This window comes from Macrotis lagotis, chromosome 5 (assembly GCF_037893015.1).
Source record: "Macrotis lagotis isolate mMagLag1 chromosome 5, bilby.v1.9.chrom.fasta, whole genome shotgun sequence".
NCBI classification, from domain to species: Eukaryota; Metazoa; Chordata; class Mammalia; order Peramelemorphia; family Peramelidae; genus Macrotis; species Macrotis lagotis.
Window position 1 is genome coordinate 66,073,069 of NC_133662.1, and position 13,453 is coordinate 66,086,521.

Below are 13,453 nucleotides of genomic sequence, written 5' to 3' on the forward strand. Positions count from 1 at the left end.
TAGTGTTTATATTGGTTCCATGTTATACATTGATCTCAGTTGAATGTGATGACAGAGAAATCATATCCTTAAAAATAAAGTATGAGATAGTAAAATTACATAATAATATAATGCTTTTCCCCCCCAAATTTGACAGTAATAGTCTTTGGTCTTTGTTCAAAATCCATAATTCTTTCTCTGGATACAGATGGTATTCTCCATTGCAGATAGCAATTGTTCCTGGTTGTATATTCTCTCTAATAGACTTACAATTCTCAAGAGTCATGAGACTGTCTCCCAAGTGGGTTTATAGCCAGTTTCGTCTTATTGTATAGAAGTTTTGGGTTTGTTTTTTTTTTTTACCTTTTTCCTTTTCATGTGTCTCTTGAGCCTCCTGTCCTAATTTTCTATTTAGCTCTGGTCTTTTCATTATGAAATCTTGGAAGTCTCCCATTTCATTAAATGTCCATCTTTTTCCCCTGGAAGAGAAAGCTCATCTTTTCCAGGTAGTAGATTCTTGGCTGCATTCCAAGCTCCCTTGCTCTTCAGAATATCTCATTCCAGGCCCTTTGATACCTTAATGTTGCCATGGCCAGGTTCTGTGTAATCCTTCCTGTGGCTCCTCGGTATTTAATTTTTTTCCTTCTGGCTGCTTGCAGGATTTTTTCTTTTATCTGATAGTCCTAGAATTTGGTCACAACATTCCTTGGTGTTTTCATTTTAGGATCTCTTTCTGGAGGGGATCTATGTAGTCTTTCAATAATTATTTTGCCCTCTGGTTCCATGATATCAGGGTGATTTTCCATCAGTAATATTAAGTCCAAGCTTTTTTTCTCTTCAGTGTTCTCAGCAACGTCAATAATTGGCCCAGCTGGTTGTTCTCCAGGCATGCTCTGAGACTCTGTGCTGGAACTCACCCTCCTATGGTTCTTTTCCCCCCTGGCCAAAAACTCTGCAGCTAAAGCTAGATCTCGAGCTACTCACTGATGTCTCCAAGGCTGAGGTAAACCCTCTGGCCTCCCCCAGATGCTGTCCCCATTAATAATCTTCTGCTCTCTTCTCCTGGTTCACCCAATGTCCCCTGAGACAAACCTTCCTGGTAGGTGATCTTCTCCTAGCTTCTCTTTCTGGGTTTTGTTGATCAAATTTCTATTAAAAGATTTTTCTGATGTTATTTCTGAGGGGAGAGAGCACTATCACAGTGTCTGTCTTCTCTCCTCCATATTGGCTGGAAGTCTAGATTACTTATCTTGACACATTTTTTCCCCCTAATTGATTAAATAGTTTCAACAAAAGATGGTAAATTTAAGATGTAAAATATTTGAAATCTAACTTTTTATTTTTGTTTTTGAGGAAGGGTACCATATTATGATCTTGGGGAAAAACTATATCCCTCTTTAAATATTAAAAACTGATGTAGTGGTAATGAGAATCACGTAAACTCAAGGTTTACATGAGGTCCACAGACAGATTTCAGGACATATGAGGTCTTCAGGGAGGACTAGCATCTCAGCTATGGAAGACTGATGAGTACTTTTCAGGGTTTTTTTTTAACCTTTTATGTCCACTTGTCACTAAAATGCTTATCTCTGGCTCCAAGAAACAATAGCACGTAAAGCAGTCACACATTGGTAAAAGTAGAAATACTTAGCAGTAGTGAGGCCCCAGTTGGGGTTTTATAAGATAAATTTGTAGTGGAACAGTCAGAACAATTGTGCGATTTTCTCTATATATTCATTCAACAGAACATATGTAGGAGCAAAAGTAGTGAATGGTGGTTTAATCCAAGGTTAAAGCTTCTCTGGACATAAATGGTGATATGATGAGGAGTCTAGGGATTCAAGTGATGAAGGCAGTGTAGAGATGATTAGATTCATCAAGGGGTCAAGATGGAGAAAAGTTGAAAGAATTGTGGGTGTGGGGGAGAAATGAAGAGTCAAGGAACTGGAAACCACAGTGCCCATGAAGAGCTGGATTTTGAAAAAGAAGACTGAGGGAAAGGGAACAAGTCAGTAGAATATGTTTGGATAAGGAGATTTCAGAATTACAGTTTTTCTGGCTAGATTGAGGGAGGTGGTAATTAGAAGCAAAACATGGGTGAGGAGGGACAAAGTAAAAGGAGAAAGAAAAGTATAAACAGGAAAAATTCATGACTGTGAATGTGAATGGGATGACCTCTCCCATAAAACTGAAACAGCAGAGTGGAATAAAAGCCAGAATGCTGCAAGAAGTTGTTTATAAGAAACACATTCGAAGCAAAGAGATACACAGAGAGAAAAGGTATTAGGCTGGAGCAAAATATATTATGCTTCAGTTGAAGTAAAAATAGTAGGAGTAACAATATTGATTTCAGACAAGGCAAAAGTAAAAAAAAATAAACCTAATTTAAAAAGACAATGAAAGAGACTGTATCTTGCTAAAGGATATATAGACAATAAAGTAATATCCACACTAAACACATATACAACAAGTGGTAATAGCAACCAAATTCTGAGAAGATAAGTGAGTTACAGGAAGAAATAGATAGCAAAACTCAACTAATGGGGACCTCAACCTCCCCCCCCTCAGGACTATATAAATCAAACCACGAAATAAACAAGAGAGAAGTTAAGAAGGTAAATAGAATTTTAGAAAAGCTAGATATGATAGTCCTCTGGAGAAAACTGAATGGGAATAGGAAGGAATATAACTCTTTTTCTCAGTAATATGTCACACACAAAAAGTGAGCATATATTATTATAAACTCTACAGTCAAATTCAGAATTCTTTTCAAATAATGATGCAATAAAAATTACTTGTAGTAAAGGGCCATGGAAACATGGTTTAAAACGAAATTGTTGGAGCAGCTAGGTGGCACAATGGATAGAGCACAGCCCTGGAGTCAGGAGTACCTGAGTTCAAATCTGGCCTCAGACACTTAATTACCCAGCTGTGTGGCCTTGGGCAAGCCACATAACCCTACTGCCTTTCAAAAACCTAAAAAAAAATTAAGTAAATAGTCTAGTCATGAAGAATAAGTGGCTCAAATCAAAGAAACAGTCACTAATTTCATTGGAGAATGACAATAATGAGACAACATACCAAAACTTATGGAATACAGACAAAGTAGTTCTTAGAGAAAATTTTATATCTCTAACTGCTTATATGAATAAAATAGAGAAAGAGGAGATCAATCAATTGGGCATGAAAATAAATAAGAAAAAGAAAAAAATTTAAAATCCCCAATTAAATACCAAATTAGAACTTTAGAAAGTGAAAGGAGTTGAATAAAATTGAAAGTAAGAAAACTGTTGAAGTAATTAATAAAACCAATTCCCTCAAGGAATATTGAGCCAAAAGTTTTAAATAAAATATTAACAAAGAGATTTCAGCAATTTATGACCAGAATAATACAGAATGACCGGGTATTGGGATAAGCTAGAAGCTTTCCCAAAAAGATGAGTGGTAAAACAAAAATGCTTATTTTCACCATTATTATTCAGTACTGTAGTAGAAATACTACTTTAAGCAATAGAAGGAAAAAAAATTGAACAAATCAGAATAAAATATGAGAAAACAAAACTACAACTTTTTCCATGTTAATATGATGGTATACTTAGAGAATCCTACAGAATCAACCCCAAAACTACTTGAATCAATAAACAACTTTAGCAAAGTTGGAGGTTGTATGATAAACCCATTTAAATCATCAATCCATCAGAAAGAGAAAGACAATGAAATTCCATTTTGTTTTGTTTTGTTTTAGTTTTTGCAAGGCAATGGGGTTAAGTGGCTTGCCCAAGGCCACACAGCTAGGCAATTATTATGTGTCTGAGGCTGGTTTTGAACTCATGTAATCCTGAATCCAAGGCTGGTGCTCTATCCACTGTGCACCTAGCTGCCCTGAAATTCCATTTTTTTTTTTAGATTTTTGCAAGGCAAATGGGGTTAAGTGGCTTGCCCAAGGCCACACAGCTAGGTAATTATTAAATGTCTAGGACCGGATTTGAACCCAGGTATTCCTGACTCCAAGGCCAGTGCTTTATCCACTACGCCACCTAGCCACCCCTGAAATTCCATTTTTAAGATTGCTGTATTCAAGATAAACTATTTGGGAATCTCCCTGTCACAACAAACCCAGGAACTATTTGAACAAAATTACAAGACACTTCTTACATGTAAAAAGTTGGAGTTAAAGAATTAGAACAATATTTTTTTTTTAGTTTTTGCAAGGCAATGGGGTCAAATGGCTTGCCCAAGGCCACACAGCTAGTAATTATTAAGTGTCTGAGGCCATATTTGGATTCAGGTACTCCTGACTCCAGGGCCAGTGTTCTATCCACCTAGCCATCCCAAGAATGACAATTCTATATAAAATAATAGAGCACCATACCAATCATACTACCAAAAATAATTTCATTTAGCTAGAGAAAATAATAAAATTCATCTGGAAGACAAAATGTCAAGAATGTCAAGAGAATTAATGGAAAAAAATGCAATGGAAGGGGGCTTAGTCATACAAGGTACAAAAGTAAATTATTATGTAGAAATCATCAAAATTAATTGGTACTGATTAAGCAGTAGAGTGGTGGATCACTAGAACAGATTAGGTACAGAAGTCACAGTAGTCAATAACATTACTAATCTAGGCTAGCTTCTGAGATTAACTCACTATTTGAGGAAAAACTGCTGGAAAATCTGGAAAACAATATGGCAGAAATTAGTCATTCACCAACATCTCATACTCCATACTAAGAAAAGGTTGAAATGGGCACATCATTTAGTTATAAATAGTGACATCACAAATGAAATAGGAGCATAAGGAATAGTTTATCTGTCTGATCTATGGATAGGTGAAGAATTTATTACAAAAAGAGAAAGCATTATGAAATGCAAAATGTATTATTTTATAAATTTAAAAGATTTTGCAGAAATAAAACCAATGTAATCAATATTAAAAGGAAAGCACTTATTTTTTTTAACAGGGAAACACTTTTTACAGTCAGTGTTTTTGATAAAAGTCTCATTTTTGAAATAGAGAACTGAGTCAAATTTATAAGAATACAAGTCATTGCCAATTGATAAATGGTCAAATGATATGATCAGATGGTTGAAAGAAATTAAAGCTATCTGTAGTTATATGAAAAATGCTCTAAATCAATATTGATTAGGAAAATGCAAATTAAAACAACTCTGAAGTCCTACTGTATGGATTAGCTAATATGACATAAAAGAAAAATGATAAGTGTTGGAGATGTGGGGAAACTAGAATACTGATGCATTGCTGGTGCAGTTATAAACTAATTCAAGCATTCTGGGGAATTATTTAGAACTATGCCTAAAGAGCTATAAAACTGCATAATTTTTTAAAATATTTTATTTATTTGTTTTTTTCAATCATCTGCAATGGTAGCTTTTACCAATTTTTTTGCAAGGTTTTGAGTTTTACATTTTTCTCTCTCCTTCCCTTCTCTCTCCACTCCCCCTTACAGAAAGCAATCTGATATAGACTCTACATCTATAACCATTCTAAACATTAAATCCATATTGATCATGTTGTAAGAGAAGAATCAAATCCAAATGGAAGAAACATTAGAGAGAGAAAAAATGACAGTGCATAAGACAACTTAAAAATTAAAGATAAGCCTTCATATTCATTTTAGTTCCTTTTCTGAATATGGATGGCATTTTGTCATCATAAGTCTTTTAAAATTGTCTTTCATTATTATATTGCTGAAATGAAACATCCATCATAGTTGATCACTGCACCATGTTATTGTTAGTGTATATAATGTTCTTCTGGTTCTGCTCACTTTACTCCACATCAGTTCATGCAAGTGTTTCCAGGCTTTTCTATCTCTCATGATTTCTTATAGAACAATAGTATTCCATTATATATTTTATATATTTGTTTAACCATTCCTTAATTGTCAGGCATCCCCTCAACTTCCAATTCTTTGCCAATACAAAAAGAGCTGTCATGAATATTTTTGTTCTTGTGGGATTTTTATCCTTCTTGAATTCTTCAGGTTATAGACCTACTAGTGGTATTGTTCAATCAAAGGGTATTCACATTTTATTGTCTTTTGTGCATAATGTTTGTTACAATAATATTCTACTGGATCTGTATTCCAGAGAGATCATAAAAAAAAGAGAAAAGGACCCACATGTACAAAAGCAGTCATAGCAGTTCTTTTCTGGTGAGTGGCTGAACAGAAGTTGTGTACGAATGTCATGGTATACTGTTGTGCTATAGGGAATAATGAACTGGCAGATCTCAGAAAAATATGGAAGAACTTACATGAATTGATGCTGAGTAACGTCTATAGAACTAGGAGAACAATGTACACAGTAACAACAACATTGTGCAAAGATCAACTATGAGAGATTTTGATCTACTTAACAACAAAATGATCCATGACAATTCCAAAACACCCATGACAGAAAATGCTATACACATCCAGAGAAAAAACTATGGAGTCTGAATATGGACTGAAATATATCATTTTTGCTTGTTTTTTTTGTTGTTGCCTTTTCTTTTTCATAGTTTTTCCCTTTTATTCTGATTTTTCTTTCATAGCACTACTGATCTGGAAATAAGCTTAATGTGACTGTACATGTATAATCTATCTCACTGTGTTTGCTGTCTTAAGTAGAGGGTAGGGAAAGAAGTGAGGGTGGGAAAAATTTTGGAATTCAAAATTTTATAAAACTGAATGTTTAAATCTATTTTTATATATAATTAGAAAAAATAAAATACTATTAAGTGAAAAAAAGGAAATCTTCAATTTATCCTGTATATAGTTTGTAAAAGTTATTTCCATATTGTCCCCCATCATTAGACTTTGATTTCCTTCAGGTGAAATATCATCTTTCTTTTTAAAGTGCTTTAATGTCAGACATATGGTAAGTGTGTAATAAATTCTTGTTAATGTGACTTCTTCTTTTGACCACCACTTCTCTCATTATGTTCTCCCTTTTTATGAGTCTCTCCCTTTTTCTTTCCCCTTTTCCCTCCTACTTCTTTGTAGGGAAAGATAAATTTCTAAACCTAATTGGGAGTGTATGTTATTCCTTCTTGGAGTCAAATCCACTGAGAATAAGATTCAATCAATATTCAGACCCCTCTTTCTTTCACTATACAAAATTCTTTGTGCCTCTTCATGTGATATGATTTACTGTCTTCTACCTCCTCCTTTTCCCAGAATAATCCTTAATGTCTTAATTGCTTTTTTTATTATCATCACATTAAAATCAACTTATATCCATATCCTCTTTCTAAGTATATTCCTTCTCAAAAGAAGTACAATTCTTAAGAGTTATATACCATGTAGGGGATATAAATGGTTGAGCTCATTGACTGACTTTTTTTTCCTTCCTATTTCCCTTTTTCCACATCTTTTGAGTCTTGTATATGAAGATTAAATTTTCTGTTCAATTAAGGTCTCTTTATAAGGAAAGTTTTAAAGTCCCCTATTTTATTGAATGTCCCTCTTTTTCTCCTAAAAGAATATGCTGAATTTTGTAGAGTAGTTGATTCTTGGTTGTAATCCAAGCTTCTCTGCCATCTGGAATATCATATTCCAGGCTTTCTGATCCTTTAAGGTTGAAGCTGGTAAATCTTGCATAATTCTGATTGTGACTCCTTTGTATATGAATTATTTCTTCTTAGCCACTTGCATTATTTTCTTCTTTAACCGATAATTCCAAAATGTGGCTACAATATTCCTTTGGGTTTTTATTTTGCTATCTCTTCTAGATGTTCTGTTGGTCTGTTGAACCAGTACACAAGCCTTTGTTACTGATCTGTGTTGTGGCTAAGAGTCTTTTCACTGGTTTCCCTTTTCCTGCCCTATGCTGGACTTCATCACCTTTGCCCAAAGGAGACAGACCTTTCCTGAAGTCCCTCCAAGATATCTTGAGCTGAAAAGTTGTTTCACTCTGTCTTTTTGAGGGTTTGGCTGCTGTAGAGTCTGGTTAATGGTTTTCTTTAAAGTTGTTTCAGAGGGAAACTAGGAAAAGTTCAAGAGCTTGGATCCACCCAGGAAGTCCTACAGTTCTTTTGTAAGTTGACTTCATCCTAATAGAAGAGTTCTACTATTCCCTTTTTGTTTCACATTTTTAAAAAAAAGCTTTCAATCTTATTTTTTCAAATTCTCTTAATATTTTAATTATAATGGACAACACTGCTTATTTTTTATTTTATCAAATAGCGTACTATGTATGTCATTCTAATATATACATCATTCCTGTAAGGGATTAGTGGGAGAAGTTTCCTGATGGATGTTGAAAACTTTGTTTAGGATTTTGATTATATGCCATTGATTATTTAAAGGTTGACTTGGTTTTCTGTGAGTTGGAGTCACCTATTTGTTTTATGTTTTTAAAAGGTAGTCAGCTGTAGAGGTGGATCCTGTTTGTTTCTCTTTTTTGGGGAATTATAGGGCAACAGAGCTACAAGGAAACTTGGGATCTGGGTGTGGGAGTCAGAGAAGCCTTCCAATAGAAACAGCAGACTGCTGTCAAGCTCAGTTTCATCAAAGGATTATAGAGCTGAAAGGGACCTTAATCTCTAATCCTCTCATTTTACAGATAAGGAAACTGAGACCCAGAGAGGTTCAATTATTCCTACAAGGTCATACAGGTAGTAAGTGACCCAGACAGGATTTGAATCCATGTGTTCTATCTCCAAAGTTAGTGGTCAATCACTCTCCTTCCCTCTGACCCCATAGAATCCTGAATAGCTTTCTTTCTTGAGTTGGAGACACAGAACAGTTACACATACTCTCTTCCATTAGATCTGAAAGGAGAGTTAACTCAGTTCTTATCTTCTGAGCTTTGGATTCCAGGATAGAAGAAGAGAGACTTCAGGGATGATGTGATCTTCTTAGGAAATTTTTTTTAAAACTTTTAAAAAATATTTTATATTCTTTTTTGGTGGAGCAATGGGTTTAAATGACCTTACCAAGGTCACACAGTTAACAAGTATCAAGTCTTGGTCCTATTTTGACACAGGTCCTCCTGACTCCAGGGTTGGTACTCTATCCACTGTGCCACCTCGCTGCCCTTTTAGAGAATTCTTGAAACCCAGGTTGTGATAGTTTGTCTCTGGGGTATTTGTAGGGTTGAAGGAGATTCCCCAAGAAAATGCCTGGGAGTACTTGGGCAAGTGCCCCCTTCAGTTTTATCCTTTTAGCTTCACCAAGTTCCAGATCCATGGAATCTTGTCCTTTCCAGAGAGAAGGGTAAGTTTTTGGGACACTGCCTTATCCTTGAATAGAAGAGTATTCCAAGACCAAGTCTTCTATATAGATAAGAGGGGGTCTTTAACCAGCAGGCAATACCAGCTCTTGATAAGAATAAGACTGTGCATGTGTTTTTCAGATCTGTTAGAGCAACAAGAGAATAAACCAAGACATGAGGGAGCAGGAGATAAGGATTTTTCACTTTGTTATCACTGTGACTTATTTGAAGGTAGAATTGATGAGAAGTAGATTGTCTACCTGGCAGTCTTGTTTGTTTCCCTTCTGTGGAGTGAACAAACCACAGTATTCTACAATGAATCTAGATGATTGTAGAAGGCCCTAAAGGAAACTTGAGAATCTCTGGAAAGAGAAAAAGGAATTGCATTTATGTTTTCTGAAAAAAATGTTGAAACAAAAGCTGCCCTTTAACCAATATCACTATGACCTTGATACTTTTATGAGGCTTGTGAACTTTCTTACCCTCAAATATGTAGATCAAGATATATTTTATGCTATTCAGAGATTTTTGCAAAGGTAACTTTCTGTGAGAACAAAATAATCCAAAGAGGAGGCTACCTCAACGTTAGGACCCAAGCAACATAAACCCAGAGAGAAAGGTTATAGCTACAGGTTACATGTTCAATTTTCAATTTATGATCTTTCTGTGCTATGCTTTCTCGACTTTTTTTTTAAGATCAACTAAAACTAACCAATAATTCTGGATTTCTTCCCCTTAAAAAAGTTGAGGTTATATTTAATATAAGCTAAGATAAATTATTTTCTTTTAGTATTGATTTGGATTTCCTCCTCTTCACCCCTCTGGATATATATAATCCCTTTCCCATTTCAATTTAGTTCTAAAATGAGATCAGCAAAAATATGTTTAATCTTCTGAATTTTGAAGTTTTTTTTACCATTTAACTCAACATTTTGTTGGTTACATTTTTTATATTCTAGTTATTAATATTTTCTAAGATACATCAAAATGAACCTGGGGAACTAAATCTGTCACATACTTTAGTAAATCTTTGATCTTAATTTTGCGAAAACTCTCAAAAGATACCATTGCAAAGTACTCACAATCTTCTCTTTCAGTTGGATTTTTTATTCCTCCTTCCCTATAAAGTCATTAGACATACTTTCCTTGCACAAAATCAGTTACCATACTTTATCTCTTGGCACAAATAACATTAAACCCTCAACTTATTTCTTTTCCTACACATGAAAATACATCCTAGCTTAGTGGAAAGAGCACTGGATTTTGAAAGAATGTGAGCTTGAATCTTTCCCTGCTGAAATAGAGTATCAGTCTAATCTCAGGATCTGAGTTCAAATCCAGTTTCAGACATTTGACACTTAACTATGTGAGACCCCCAATTACTGTGCATCTCCGGTTGACCAGTTGTCTACTTATATCTGGATCCAGAAGAGAAAGTGAAGTTGACAACTTAGTATAGCCCTTCTGTCAAATCCAATTCATATGCATGTCATGGCATCACTTTCCTGATGTCATGGTCTTCAAGAACTAAGGAAAAAACAACAACTTCCTGAGAAATTCACTTAATCTCTCTTTCAATGCCTTATTGCCAAAATGGAGAGTTTGGATTAGGGAACTTTCAATATACTTCCTATCCTAAAAACCTATAATACCATTTTGAGTCATAATTATTAAAATGAGGCTTTGATGGGATCATGAAAATTTAGTTGAAAGGATCCTTGGAATTCATCTATTCTAAGTCCTTCATTTTTCAGATTAAAAGAATTGAAGTTAAAAGTCAAAATAGCTTGGTTTAACAAGGGAGAGAGCAAAGACTAGAATATAATCAACAGATTTCTGACTTGGCAATCAAGATACCTGGCTTCCACCATTAGTTGTTCTTTAAGGTTCCATAAATTACCTTAGGTAAATTAATTTTTGAATTCTTGGGCTTTAATTTTGTTGTTGTTTTTCAGGAATTTCAGTTGTGATGTCTGACTCTTTGGGCTACCATTTGGGATTTTCTCTGCAAAAAATACTGCAAAGATACTGGAGTAATTTACCATTTCCTTCTCACTTTACACATGAGGAACTGAGGCAAACAGGGATGAATGACTTGTCCAGGGTCCCACTGCTAGTTAAGTGCCTAAGACCAGATTCTTCACTTAAGAAAATTATGTTCTGTGGAGAATAAGGAGAATAAGTCATTTTCCAACAATTCACAAGACTCAATTCCAATCTAACTCTCTGCTACACTATTATGAAACTAAGAAAAAACTCAAATAACAAAATCTTTATCACATCTATACCTTAAAATACTATATTCTCAATATGCTGCAGTGATGGTGAGGACTTTAAACTTCTTGGAATGCATTTTGTATGTGAGAAAAAAATAGGCTGTTTATGAAATTAGATTAGCAAATACTGTAAGAATACATTAGATCAAGCTCTACTCATTTTAAATTTGTGACAATTCAACCTTAAGAATGAATTTTTCTTTCACATTATCTATGAAGAAACTGTAAATCAAGTAAGAATAAAATTAAAAAATTTCATTAATGATCAAAACAAGCTTGAAAGAGTATTGTTTCACATGTTTCACATGTTCAACAAATATCCTTTTTTGAGGATTTTATCTCATTGCTTCTAATTAAAAATAAAGCTGATTTAGTTACTAAATCTGAAAGGAACTTTTTTTTAGAAACACTAGCTAGCAGTTCAGGTATTTATTGAGGGTTAATATGTACCCAATGTTGTGCTAGGCTTTCCTTGGTACCCTAGAATATATAACAAGTACTAAGGAGAATAAGGTGTTCTTTCCCTCAAGGAGCTCCCAATCAGGCTGAAGAAACTTTAAAAACAAAAACAAGAAAAAAAAATAAACACCCCCCCCCCCCAGGAAAAACAACAATAATAACAAAACAAGCACCATGGATCATAGACTCACGTCAAGAGGCTCCAAATGCTAGGTTCATGGGGGAAGCTGGAAAGGGGAAAGAAATTATAAGACCTTATGTTAAATTGTATAGAAAAGAGGCTTGGTTTGGGAGTCTAGCTTTTGAAGCTATTATTTTAGTATTTGTGAGTGAGTCCTTGTTCAAGTCATCCACTCTGTGGGCCTCAGTACACTCCTCTGCAAAATTCGGAACTGGATGCAAAGACCTTCAACTGGGCTCTACTCAGTTCTAGCTATGGCCCTATTAAACTGTGAGCCCGGACTTCTGCGCCTTAAGGCTTTTCTTTGACTTCGCCTTGCTGTGGCCCGGGAGTAGCATTAATTAGTGAGCTCTCCCCATCGCTTTGCAAAGTGGAGCTGACGTGTTTAAGCAACTCTGTTTCACGCACGACAGAAGGCATGAGACAAGCGTGGGCTGACTCCCTCTAAAAAGCCACTTTCAAGTAAAATCCAGATTCCTGGCACCAGAACAGGATAGAAGAGACGCCTGAGGGTAGAAAGTCCAATGAGGAACCTGGACCCTTCTTTCCTTACCATTGGTCCTTGTAGGGACTATGCATGGAGCCCTCCGCCCATTGGCAAATAGAGCAGTGAACAGCCAATCAGCTAAAGCTGGGCCCCAAGGGCGCCTGGGAATTGTAGTTCGTGCGGCCCTTCCCTTGCTGGGGGGGGGGGGTGTCTTGGGCCCCAGGCTCGCATTTTTTGCTTTTCTGCCTCTCCGGTCTATTCGGGCTCCTCACCCCGCAACAGAAGTAGCGCTCATTTCTGTGTCTGTGGGCTTCTGCCCGCTTCCACCCCGATAGAGGAGGTAGGTGAGGCGCGAACGGCGGCACCGGCGCGTGTCTCCTCCAGCCCAGCCGCCGCTGCGCGCGCCGCGTGTGTCCCTGGTGGTCCGAGGACAGGGCGCGCTCTCAAGACGGAGACCAAGCACATCCGGAGCGGGGATTGGGGGCCGGCCTGGGGCGGCGTGGGCGCGGGCGGCGGGGGAAGGTGCTGCGTGGAGCCGGCGCCCTCGGGCGGGCCGGGGACGCAACTGAGATCCTTCCCGGCTCTCCAGGGCCCCACAGGGGCAACGAAGATTTCTGTGTGACCCCAGGCAAGCGCTTTGACCTCTTTGGGCCTTGAAAACATCTTTAAAAACAGAGGGGTTTGGGACACGTAGGTGCCACAGTAAATGGAGCCCATCTGAGTGACCTTGGGCAAGTCACTTAACCCCATTGCCATGCAAAAACAAACAAACAAACAAAACTAGGGTTAGATTAGAACATCTCAGCAATGTCTCTCTCAAAGGTCACTGAGTCTCCTACCTGTTTGGGA

General features: G+C 36.5%; 1 protein-coding gene and 1 long non-coding RNA gene across 4 annotated transcripts in view; one reads left to right on the forward strand and one right to left on the reverse strand.

Moving 5' to 3' along the window:
* On the reverse strand, positions 1-12,981 carry LOC141523839 (uncharacterized). Of its 3 annotated transcripts, none has more exons than XR_012478616.1 (4): positions 12,877-12,981; positions 12,128-12,163; positions 11,244-11,361; positions 1-9,563 (listed from the first exon to the last, which is right to left on the reverse strand). It is a non-coding gene; the product is annotated as an uncharacterized LOC141523839 (long non-coding RNA). The 3 variants fall into 3 exon arrangements; XR_012478615.1 differs by lacking the exon at positions 12,128-12,163 and having other exon boundaries at positions 1-9,344; positions 9,462-9,563; positions 12,671-12,981; XR_012478614.1 differs by lacking the exon at positions 12,128-12,163 and having other exon boundaries at positions 12,671-12,981.
* The window catches only part of MEI4 (meiotic double-stranded break formation protein 4), a 333,870-nt gene continuing 333,211 nt past the window's right edge, over positions 12,795-13,453 (forward strand). Inside the window, exon 1 of the mRNA XM_074237353.1 lies at positions 12,795-12,944. The gene's annotated coding sequence lies outside the window, so the exon portion shown is untranslated. The remainder of the gene's footprint in view (positions 12,945-13,453) is intronic.